General features: G+C 44.6%; 1 non-coding gene across 1 annotated transcript; it reads right to left on the bottom strand.

Moving 5' to 3' along the window:
• Positions 1-2,557: 2,557 nt before the first annotated feature.
• On the bottom strand, positions 2,558-2,641 carry Trnas-gga (transfer RNA serine (anticodon GGA)). Its single transcript is given in 2 exon segments — positions 2,558-2,592; positions 2,602-2,641. It is a non-coding gene; the product is annotated as a tRNA-Ser (tRNA).
• Positions 2,642-12,998: the final 10,357 nt, after the last annotated feature.

Here is a 12,998-nt window from a genome sequence, read left to right as displayed (position 1 = left end):
CCAAACACTAACGCTAGCTTAGGTGAGACAGGCAGTCAGGCCAACCATTCACGATCCGGCAGCCCAACCGACCGACAATCAACGGATCCACCGACAGGGTACCGTAACCTCCACTTCCCACAACCAATTATGCATGGAGCTGTCAAACTATACATAATGTTGGACAGCAACAACACAATGAGGAAGCTGCACTGCCTGAAATTTACGTCAACATCCAGGGCAGGTAACCAGAACATTAACGGCCACAAGTCAGAAGATTCCGCTGGTGCACTTCAATTCAAATAACCAAATACAGTGAAACTCTACCGTGGGTGGCTAGAATTTTCCAACTTGAAAACCTTGTTGTTGCTCGCGAGAATATCCCAACAGCCGACAACGAACTCCTAACGACACAATGCGAACAGTCTTGACTTGCTGGTAGATTAAATCAAAACTCAACTTTCGTGTCCAGGGTCGGTGAGCCACAGACCTCATAGCAATGGGAACAGCCCCACACACTCCGACACCACTTAGAGACCGCCAGCGATCCTGCCCATACTACATCCTGTGAAGAATTCCTCGCTGCTCCACGCCAACAGACCGCCTGCCCAGGCCCGGAAACGGTGAATGGACCAAATATACGTTGGTTGATGAGACGACCAACCAATTGTCGTCCCACTTCAATCTCCCTCCGTCGGACAGTTCATGTGTGTCGCCAGCGGACGGTGAGCACTGGCTGTTGGCGCCTGATCGGCGCTCCGTCCCCGACTTTACTGCTGCTGAGTCCCAACTACACTGCTGGTCCGTATACGACTGACTGCCAGCCACACGACGACCCGGAAATACTATCAATCGGTACAGAGATGGTACGACAGTGCACTTATCGATACATGCTGCTGCTGCTGCTGCTGCTCATGGGCAAATAAGACAGGATGTTAGTGATGTCAGTAAATGGAATAAGAAAACGAGGCGGCAATACCGTAATAGAAGACGACAAACAATAAATGAGATAAACGCGAGCCGTACACGGCTCAGTCACGGCTGCTCGTTTCGGTAATTTAATCTTTCGTTTTTTAATCAGACTGAATTTTAAAAAAATCAAGCCAAATCCTTAAAGAGTGCGTTATATGTGAATGACGTTTAATATTGTAGATCATACCTCTATTACATCGTGTAGGGGAGACGCCAATTTCAGGCGCTACTTCATAGGGTGAGAAGTGGAATGACGGGCCATTGGGGTCCAGCGACAGACTGTTAGTCGAGAGAAGTATTTTATCGGACTTCAGATAAACATCGCGTCGCTGACAATGCGAGGCAGACACGCCCCATTCTGGTGCAGCATGTCCGCGGACGGCCGGCTTCCATACCCTGTGATGAGGACGTCAGGCCGGCGGCAATCCAGTGGTCCGCCAGTTGGCCAAGGCCCCAAGCTCAGGGGCACTCACCTTGTACCGCAACTTTGTTCCGCTACAGAACGCCCACGTCCAGGCGACTCAGGTGCGGTTGGAGTCCACAGAGGTGACGAGGGAGACTGCTGTGCGTGGGACATGACCCACATAGAATATGTAATCAGCTGAGCAAATGCGGCATCTCAAATGGCTTTACCCAAAGCTCGAGAGGCAAAGCCCACTGACAGGGGGGTATCGAGGTCCATGTACATGACACTGATTGGACCTCTGATGTACGCAGCTCCAGTCTCGGGTTACGCAGCTGCAACACGCTTTCCCTGCTTGCAGGTCATACACAAGGTGCTATGTATCATAAGCAGTGCTCCACGAGACACACCCACCGCCGACCTTCACAGAGAATACCGCCTTCAACTCTCATGGAGGTAATCAAAAGAACTCGACTAGACAGGAACTCGGGACACCAACAATCCCTTCATCGCGAACCTGGGGAAACTACGTGCCAGCCATACGTGGAAACTAATCACGAAACACAGTAAACTCCCAGCAGTTTATAATTCCGTAACGCCGGCCAGGGTGGCCGAGCGGTTTTAGGCGCTACAGTCTGGAACCGCGCGACCGCTACGGTCGCAGGTTCGATTCCTGCATCGGGCATGGATGTGTGTGATGTCCTTAGGTTCGTTAGGTTTAAGTAGCTCTAAGTTCTAGGGGATTGATGATCTCAGCAGTTAAGTCCTATAGTGCTCAGAGCCATTTGAACCATTTACTTCCGTAACCTTCCAATAAAAATGTGACTAACGTCTCAATAAAATTGTGACTCGTATATAACCTTTCAATAATTAACTGGCTGTGAATATAAACTGGTAAATCTGGACGTCAGCATTGCTGCGTCATGGCCCTGAAAAGTCATTCTGAATAAAGTGAAAATTCTTACCTGAATTAAGTCGCCGGATAACATGTATATACAGGGTGTTTAAAAAATGACCGGTATATTTGAAACGGCAATAAAAACTAAACGAGCAGCGATAGAAATACACCGTTTGTTGCAATATGCTTGGGACAACAGTACATTTTCAGGCGGACATACTTTCGAAATTACATCTGTGGTCATCAGTCCCCTAGAACTTAGAACTACTTAAACCTAACTAACCTAAGGACATCACACACATCCATGCCCGAGGCAGGATTCGAACCTGCGACCTTAGCGGTCGTGTGGTTCCAGACTGAAGCGCCTTTAACCGCTCGGCCACTCAGGCCGGCTGCAAACAAATATGTTGAAATGAAATGGTCACTGTATGGGTCACGTCCTTTCACTCCCTCTATATTAAAGGTTATGGAATTTGCAGTTCAAAAAGAAATAACGTACCGAGACCCTCCACTTGGCTGCAAACCAAAAGACCCCAGGCAACTCTGGGAACAATGCTACAAATTACAAACTCCGCTTGCTCCCAACGCACGAGGCCAGTAGCCTTAACTATCTCCGTCAGCCGCCTGTATCAATTCAGGGTGACCTGAGATTGCATGCGGCAGACATCTTTGGTGCCGACGTGAGCCACAACCTGGACAAGATCGCACCCTGCGCGCTCGATAGCCACAGGCAGGGCCCTCTCAACATCTCTAATGTGGTCACCCGGCTAACATACCAACATACCGAGTGAGCATTGGCTTTCTTTCCATCCCTGGCCGCTGTCTTCCTAGGGGGATCCATAATACACCTAATAATGGAGCTCCCAGTAACTAGCAGATTACTGCCCACGTGTACCTGCTGACCCTGCTGGAGGAACAGGGGTTCCAGGTACTGTTCATCGTGCTACATTACTTGCTCCACAGTGTTACACCCCCTCCTGAGTGGCTATCGTCTGACTCAGTCAAGAAGGTAAGGTTTTGTTTCGGTGAACAAATATTCTGGCAATCACAAACTGTTAGTGCTATGTCCGCGGACCTAACCGAATCACGCGCGCCCTGCCGTCGCTCAGCCCGGTCGCACATGCGCGGTGGTCGGCCTTAAGCTTCACGTCGCGGCCGCCGGAGGTTCATGGCGTCATCTCCGGCTGAAGACGTCGCGCCATTCAATAGTTCTTGCCTGCAGCTCCCTCTATGGCCACAAGATATAACGGGAGCACAGACCTGATGCGACGGCCACTCGCTCTTGCTCGCTAGCTGTGTTAATATCGAAGTGTTATTGTATAGATCTTATATGACAACCTTGGGCTTACAGCTTCGTTACGATTTGGACTGCGCTGTGAATTTCTGAATTGTAGTGTGAACTTCATTACGTAGCTACTTACTATGAGAGCAATAGACGGTGCCTGCTTCAGTGTGGAGAATAAAGATAAGTAATCTTCCTGATCGCTGACGCCTTACTTTGAGACTAATCTTTTCTCGGCCATCAGATCTTGCGTCACACCCCGGTCACGTCCTGCTACCAATTCCAACTTATGTTTGCCACTCCAGCCAAACTTAAAAGTTAGATTCAGATAAATGTGAGAATGTGAAATTAACAGCATCTTCTCTATAACAGCTACGATTATGAAAAAATTTAAGCATCTACAGACACTGTCAATAATAATAATAATAATAATAACACGCGTTACTTGTCTGACAAGAGAAAGAATTGTTTCTGTGGGATTTTGTTTTGTACTTAATTAACTACACCTTAGAGCAACAACGAAATGTGTAACCTTTCGCGACCCTCCGTGTCGAGTTTTTGTGTAAGTGGGAGTTTTCGTACTTTTTTCGTAAAAATGTACAAGATCCATAACACCTGTATTAACCCACGAATTAACCTCCAGGTTGAAAATTGGACATTCTTATTTGCACCCAGACAACAACTACGCTTATATACACTTCTGCGTTAAATGTTCGCTTGTAGTCACGCTTATTTGATTTCGCCACTTTGTAAATCAAAGTATCTGATCTGGGAGTTCTTAGCTCTTTGCGGCTAACTTTGCTTGGTAACCTACTTTCTATTAGCATTTAAAATAGATCCAACAGAGTTCATGCTGACACTACACATGAAAGTCCATTCCCGCACAGTAAACAACTAAGTCCAAACACAAACTGCCGTTTGCCATAACGATTAAATTCAAATAGTAATGTCTACCAACATGAGTCACATGACTAGAATGCAAATTAGGCTCCGATAACCATAAGGACCTAAAGACAACCGTCATCGATCCCACATTTAAGATGTCAGACAAACTGAGACAGCTTTTCGTAAATGTTCATCCTCGTAAATACAATGTGGGCCTACGGCACAAATAAATCTGACTAATCCTAAGATCAACAGGTATCAGAAGCGTGAATAAATGACATAACTTACAGTTAACTGTGATGCTTTAGACTCTTGTGGTTCTCAGGGCCTCAAATGCATTACCGTACGATAAAATCCAAAACTTAATATATTATAACGCACTCAGAAACCCACAAGTTAGGTTTTGCTATCAATATAAGTATAACATATTCTGACATCCGATCTAATTTTACTATACAGTGAGTGAACTGGCATCTGAGGTACGTACTACCGCCTAGTGGGATTTATAGCCAGCGAACGGGAATGTCTGCTACAATGTGCTACCACCTGGTGGCATTGGTGTAAACTTATAGTTGAGTGGTAGGGGCTAGCTGCGCACTCAGTGAACTGTACACATTGTTCATCAAATTCGTATGTATGTGATCCGTAAGGCAGTTACGTCGCCCCAGCTGAGCATGCACAAAACCTCCTTCAGACGTGTACAACTGAAGCTGTGCTCAAGGCCTGATGCCAAGTTTCACAGAATCTATAGGAGTAGGCATAGCGCTGTAGATGTAGTGCCGTATATTTCAGATTACCGTATCTGTGCTACGTTTCACAGCATTCAAAGAAAAATAACCAATAAATCCGCAAGGTGTCAGTTTGCTCTTACAAAGCGTTCATCTGGTCAACACTGCTGTGATTGTGTTATACCTAAAAGCTGGTAAACGGAACGTTGGATCCATACCACACTGGGTCACACTTACTAACAACCCACTGCCCCTAACTCCAAGCTTCTTGCTCCCATGAGCTTCCTTTGCTCATAGCCCACTTGCCACCACTATGGAGTCGTCATATCACCGAGAATACTCAATGCAGATCAACTCGCCTGAAGTATTGCTTCAGTTCCATCACCTCATTTCGGTATGGTGGACCCTCGCCCCTAAAAAAACTCCTGTCTGGACCTAGCGAGCAGGGCACATGATGAACAGCCCACTTTGGTATTTCTGTGGCTCTCCCTCGGTCCTAACTGCATGCCAAGCTCCGCTTTGAGCTATCAGCAACACACCATCCGATTATCTGTACTGTCTTCCCCACTGCCTGTAACGTCACTGGACAGGTGTGCACCGTATGAAACCTACACAATGGATGCTTTTGTGTCACTCGTACCTTCACTGCCATGTAGAACCGTGCGCTATCCGTTTTTACTTCTGCAGTTGCCTCATGGCGGTAGGAATGCAGTTTCTGACTGATAGGCTCTACTACAAACTATAGTTCCTGTGGTAATTCCTTCTGCACCTTCCTCAGGTCACTCCAAATACTGCTCAGGTGGCAACAGGACCAGACTCGGGCGTCCATGTAGTGCTTGGTGAACGGCTTCTCGCAGACTCGTTAATTCCATTCTTGCATCCAAGTACTTTCATTTCATCTTTAACTGCCTGTAACTGTTTAGAGTACTAGCTGAAGTTCTGGCGTAATCCATTATCCCTAGTTGTGGAAGCATGTGTGTGTAGTTTAGTATGCCGCTCTCCAGACTATACTCCATGTAGAATGTCACCCTACAGTCGCACTATTCCCTTGTGCCAATTATCTTGCGTCTTCTGCTGTCCTATTTTGTTCACTTACGTCGTTTGTATCCGTTGTCCCAAATATTGCCTTGGGCATTCTTCCTCCCACACCTACCCATCCCCTTTCCTTCCATGGAATTCACGTGGCAGTACACCTACTACTTCTTGCATCTGCTCCTTTAACCACACGTACGCTAAAAGCTACTTCTTGCATTCCTCTGCCACCTTCGTGACTGCTTCATTATTGTGCGACAATTGTTGTAAATCCGAAGATACCTCTTCCAACCTCTGTTTCGTTTCATAGCTTCCATACATTAAATATCAAACTTAATGTCACAAAAAAAAACTACTCCGCCCAGTTGATAATCTTACTGTAACCCTACTCCACACTAGGCGAAGAGGTACATACATAACCATAATCACAAGAGTCATAATAAAACACAAAACAATGACCACCCCCTCAGCCGTAACACATAAGGTGTACAAGGTACATTGAGTTCCAATTTCTTTCTTTCCTCTTTTCCTCTTGGTTCCCATTATGTTCTTTCTGAGATTGGTTCTGGTGCATTTTTGAACAGTCGTAAATATCCGACATGTACAATCAGTGATCCCCCTGGCAACTGTAGCTTCATATTCACAGGTGACGTGGTTTCAGTTATTTGGTAAGGGCCCTTGAACTGTGTCACAAACTAGCTCCTCTTCCTTTTTTAAATATAAAGCCTCGACAGCATCACCGACTGGCCGATCTTGTAGTGAGGTGAAGTTCCCACACACTTCACTGCCATACCTTACCCCTCTAATGCCTTGGGGTTTGCTTATTGGACCTTCTTCCACACCTCTCTCATTATTCTTGCAAATTCTCTGACTGACTCCCTATTCTGGTTAATCATATCGAATAGTGATGTCATCATCTTACCATGCATCACCTTGAATGGCGACAATCTAGTGCTGGCATGTACCTTTGAATCATGCACACTCACTACAAAAGATAAATGCTTGTGCCGATCTACGTAATAACTAAGCATCCTCCCAATCGTCTGACAAAGCCTTCTGTTTGACTGAGGTTGAAGTGAAATAGTTCTGAACTTTTTTCTTTCAACAACAGATAAAACTTCTTCATCAGGTCTCAGAGAAGTTTGTTCCTCTAACCATAGTTATAGTCTCTGGCACCCCACACTTCTACACTCATCTGTTCACCAACACCTGCAACTGTGACTGCCTGCTGGTCCAGCATCAGCACCATCTTGATACAATGAGAAAAATGGTCTGTTACAGTCACCAAAAAACGATTCCCTGCTGGCACTCCCAATGATCAGAGCTAACACATCTACCAAAATAAAACTAAGCGGTTCCGTTGCTTCTTGTAACCTCTCTAATAGGACTTGTTTCCAACATAAATCCGCACATCGCACACACTATATACAATTTCTGATGTACTGGTCGACCTAGCTTTTCACTCCTCTCCACCAGTACTCCTCTGCTACCCTCAGATTAGTCGCTGTGCATCTCCTATGGCCAAATAAAACGTGATCATGCATTACTCTCAGCACGTCTTCCCTTCATTTCACTGGTACAATCCCTTGTCACCCTAATCTCATCTTCCTACACAACAAAGCATCACACTCTGAACTGCTCCTCTTACTTTGCTGCTTACACTCTGCGTCAGGACTCTACTGCTTGCCACTCAGCAAGGGCCTGAAATAGTGTTTCTGGGTCAATGCATCTACATTTCTGCCTCTCTTCCCTGGTCTGCAGATAACTTTGTGCTCAAATACACAGAGTTTTGATACCCATTTCATCTGTTTGCTGGATGGATTCTTCAAACCTAGTAACCACTTCAAAGCAGCATACTTTATATGGATATGGATATATGACACCACATCCATAAAAAGTATATAGTTCTGGCAATACCGGCCATGACCTTCTTCTTCCTTGCGGATGCACACATATTCCCCGAATTCTAACGGGACTTGGTAAGAATGTCTTCCACGAGTAATGAGTGTGTTGGGGTGGGACACTATGAATGTGGTGTGTGAACATACAAGGTGAGAATGTGGGTTTCGTGGGAGGCGTGCGCGAGATAGTCCCTGCAGTCGCACTATCCTCTGTGCCCTCGGTGGCTCAGATGGATAGAGCGTCTGCTATGCAAGCAGGAGATCCCGGGTTCGAGTCTCGGTCAGGGAACACATTTTCACATGTTCCCGTTGATGTATATATAAACGCCCGTCAGCAGCTGAAGGTATTAATTCAGTCACTACTTCAAACTTCCTCCATTTAGGTAACGCCAGAAGTATGTTACTCCCTATACCTGGCCAGGCATCCATCTCTCTCTCTCTCTCTCTCTCTCTCTCTCTCTCTCTCTCTCTCCCTCTCTCGCTCTCTGTGTGTGTGGTAGAAAAATTCCTCTCAGCTCCTTTTAATTGTCTCAGTGCAAAGCAACAGGGTGCCTTTTTCCACTCAAGAGCATGGTTTGGTGCATTGCTTGACAACTAATTCCTTCCGAAAATCCTGGAATATGAACACAGGACTTAAAGTCAGTACTTCCTCTAACTAGTCAAATGCTTTCTAGCACTCCTCAGACCATACATATTTCTATATCTTTTCTTAGTAATTGTGTGACTAGTCACGCCTTACTCGTAAAGCCTCTCCCGAATTCTCAATAATAATTTGTGTGGCTCAGGAGAGAAACACTTTGCTTGTCCCTCGTACTGGAAAATCTCACACTGCCTGTATAAATCTCAGATAAGTCTTCAAATGATCCTTACTAATTACATGACGCACACAACTTACTTCTTCCAGAGCAAAAGACCCTTCTCAGTACTCAGTGTTGTATGTACAGCCCATTGCCTCTTTAACATTTCCATCATTTGCTGCCAATGTTCATTCATACCCCTTAAAGAAAGAATGTCGTCCAAATGTACTAAACATTGTGGAGAATTAAGCCCTTCAATACTCCATCCAAAAAATGCTGGAATGTTGCATTTTTCAAACCAAAAGCACTCTGTTATACTTACAATGACGCCAAGGTACTCAGAACACAGTCCTCGATCTATTCTCTGAAGCCATCTCCGACTGATTGTACCCACTTCTCAATTCCATCGTCGAAAATACCGGCACTGTCGAAGGTTATCAACAGTTTCCATGATGTTTGGAATGGGGTAAGCATCCGTTGCCTCACTGTTCAAATAGAGGTAGCTGCAACAGAATCTATACTTCCTTGAACTATCTGTAGACTTTTTCAGTACAATTAAAATTCCTGAACCCCCCCCCCCCCCCCCACGGCTCCAACTCCCTTCTGTTATGTAAACTAAACTTTGACTTATTAATTATTCTAAGATCTGCTGCAGAGACGTGGTATTTTTATGGCCTCTGGTACACTGCCGTTTCGTTCTCTGTAGGACTTCTGTGTTGTGTTACAGGCGATGGTACTCAACGAAAGAAAAAAGTCTTTAAATTCCAACAACAATTATATCTGCGCCCTGTCTGTTTCCCTCAAATGCATAACCGTTTCATATAGTGCAGTCTTGGCGTCATCCTATGCCTTTCCGTAGTTTAGACATACTTTACAGCAATCTTCCTCTTCCATAATTTCTAACCTTGTCACCATCTTTACCTTTAACAACTTAACGCTCATAGCGCCAAAATTATCCACATTGATAGATATTACCTCGCCTCCGTTTCTTTCCTGTACATGTACAATACTCTGTCTTACTAAACAAGATTCTGCATCTAATACATCGCTATACTCCAGTAGTTCCGTTATATACAACATGCCAGCTGGGAAGTCAGGATCCATACTTACCCATAGAGACTTTCTGAAGCCAGTTCACACACAAATATGCAGATTAAGCCTTACTGTCATTTGTCGCAGTTCAGATGGATTTTCTTGTACGACAGGCATTCTCTGCAAAAGATCAACATTGATGACACCTTCCCAACTGGAATGTCTTTACACTAAGTTCCACAACATGTTGCCAAATGTCAGTTATGGCATAACGCTGATGCAGAAAGTCTAACCCTAGGATCACGTTGTAGCCCTGGCTCACATGAGATGCCACTTCTCTGTACTGACTAAACTTAGTAGCTTCCAATTGAAAAATCGCTATTATTGACCCCAGTGGTCGTCCTGTACATAGTTATCACCCACCACCCTTAAATAACATGGTGGGTCCCATTGTCTCCTGCTCGTTAAATCTCTTGATAACACCAACACATGTGTCCAGGCGCACAACAAAAACATCTACACGTTTACTTCTTACTTTACTTTACGTTTACTTCTTACAACACCCATTATGGCACATTTCGCCTCTCCATTCGTATTTACTGAATTTGCTTTTACAGGGAATGCCTTTTGGCGGTTCTGGGGTAGTCTTTTGGCTTCAAAGGGTTCTTATTACCACCAAGTCAACTCCCATCATTATTCCTATTATATCGCTGCTGGCTCATGCCGTCCCTACTGTTATTCCCATGATACAGCTGACAGTTCATACCACCCCTATTATTTCGTGGCTGGCGGCGCAGCCTCTGCACATGCGCCATACACCCACAGTTAAAGAATCCTATATTCGCTGAAAACATATTTCGTCAACCTGCTACCGCTGTCACAACACCAAGCTCTTCAAATTTCATTGCTAGTCTATTTGCTGCATAGAGATCATTAGGCGCACCAATGATTACCCTTCTAGATGTTTCCAGTGCTAAAACCCTCATCGAAGCATCAAATGTCTCTATTCAGCTTCCTGTAACACTACCTCATCACTCTACATCAGTTTGTATGTATGCACAATAATTTTTCTGATCCTGACCGCAAAATCCTTTTTGCCCTCATATGGCCTCTTAGAAATTACACTTAACTGCTCATGGAAAAAACTGCGCCCTGCAGCACTTCTTATATCTTTGCACCAATCGTTGCCCGAGCTGCTCAAAGTTTTTGTCCAGTGCGCGTGTGCTATACAAAGGACTTTGCTTCACCTGAAAGGCGGACTCTTGCTATCTGCAACTACTGCTTGTCCAGCGGACCCCTTGTGTCAGCCAACGACAAGAGATCCTCCATAAATGATCAAACGTGTTTAGATGACCTAACGGAAAAGGGAGTAACTACCTTCACAACAGATGGATCTACCCGGAGACTGATTTCAACAAACTCAACTCATCCTTCCATGATAGCTTACTATTCACAATTGTGTTCTCTCCTACTCACCACACCATCTGTCTGCTCCCGGTAGCTGAGTGGTCAGTGCGACAGAATGTCAATCCTAAGGGCCCAGGTTCGATTCCCGGCTGGATCGGAGATTTTCTCCGCTCAGGAGCTGGGTGTTGCGTTGTCCTAATCATCATCATTTCATTCCCATCGAAGCGCAAGTCGCCGAAGTGGCGTCAAATCGAAAGACTTGCACCTGGCGAACGGTCTACCCGACAAGAGGCCCTAGACACACGACATTTTTACCACACTACCTGATCAACTAATGATTGCATAGGTTCCTCGCTGGTGTGTGTGTGTGTGTGTTTGCGTGCGTGCGTGCGTGCGTGCGTGCGTGCGCTATTTCGCCGTTGCCTGACACTTACTCGTACACAATGTGGTCAAAAGTATCTGGAAATCACCAAAAACATACGTTTTTCATATTAGGTGCATTGTGCTGCCACCTACTGCCAGGTGCTCCATATCAGCGACCTCAGTAATCATTAGTAGGGCCTGGATTTTAATTACCTAAAAAACAATAAAATATGCAAGCATTTAAGACCTAAAACTTACATAAATACGACCTTAAAAAATAAAATATGACTTAATAGAAGTTTATTTAAAGCATTCTTATTTGTTTATTTAATTTTTTATTCACCATAAAGTAATACAAAATTCACTTCTCAAAATATTGTGAGTATAGTTCTTTCTTTCTGTAGGGTTTGTGGCTAATTCGCACCTATTTTTTGAATGTCTGAATGTTTTATTTTCCAAAGACAGTGAAAAGATCATCTATCGTAACAGTAAAACAACTTTTTTATTTCTACACACTATTTAAAGCGTTTCACACTTTATAGTACCGTATGTCAATCTTCAGTATCTGCAAAGTTGCACTGGATCACAAGGTGCATTTTCAGGTTTTCCATTGTCAAAGATCTACGGTTGTCACTGAGGATAGTTTTGTACTTGGAAAAGCTCCCCTCCACTTCACAAGACGTCACTGGAGCGTATTTGAAGGCAGCCAGGTCACTGGACTTCAGCTTTGTTTTAGTATCTTAGTTGCTGCATTCCCTGAAAGACTGTCACTAATTTTAAATAGCGTAGAATATCCAGGATTCCGTCGGAGAACACTTTGCAATTTGGTTTTCACTTTGTCAGCCACATGACCACGAGCTCGACCCAACTCACTCTGCACATGTTGCACAATACTGAGTGCTAACAGCTTCCAGTCGTTTGATGGCTTTTGATATCACTGAAAAATTGGCTTTGAGGTATACCAAGTTTCGAGATAATATATCTGTAAAAATTTCTTTCACAATTTTGATAGCACTTGATTCATCGCTATCAAACTCACAGAAGATTGTCTTTATTTGGATGTAGTTGGTGCAGTAATACTCAGCACCATTAAGCCAAGAATCCCATCGTGTAAGAACAGCTTTAGGTGGGAGGGGCGTTGAAGGTGCTTGTTCCTTGAATTTCTGCATCCGTAGCGGAGCCTTCATATAGATTTTGTTGCCACAGGAAATTAATTTGTCCATGTCAGGGTAATTTGATCGCACTTCTTCGGCAACTCTGTGCAACGCATGTGCAAGGCAAGTGGCATACACCATACTGGGGTAGAGAATCTTAAGCCC

The sequence above is a fragment of the Schistocerca serialis genome, chromosome 4, assembly GCF_023864345.2.
Source record: "Schistocerca serialis cubense isolate TAMUIC-IGC-003099 chromosome 4, iqSchSeri2.2, whole genome shotgun sequence".
In the NCBI taxonomy this organism is placed as follows: Eukaryota; Metazoa; Arthropoda; class Insecta; order Orthoptera; family Acrididae; genus Schistocerca; species Schistocerca serialis.
The sequence above is the reverse complement of the archived record's forward strand: the minus strand, read 5'-3'. Positions and strand labels throughout refer to the sequence as shown.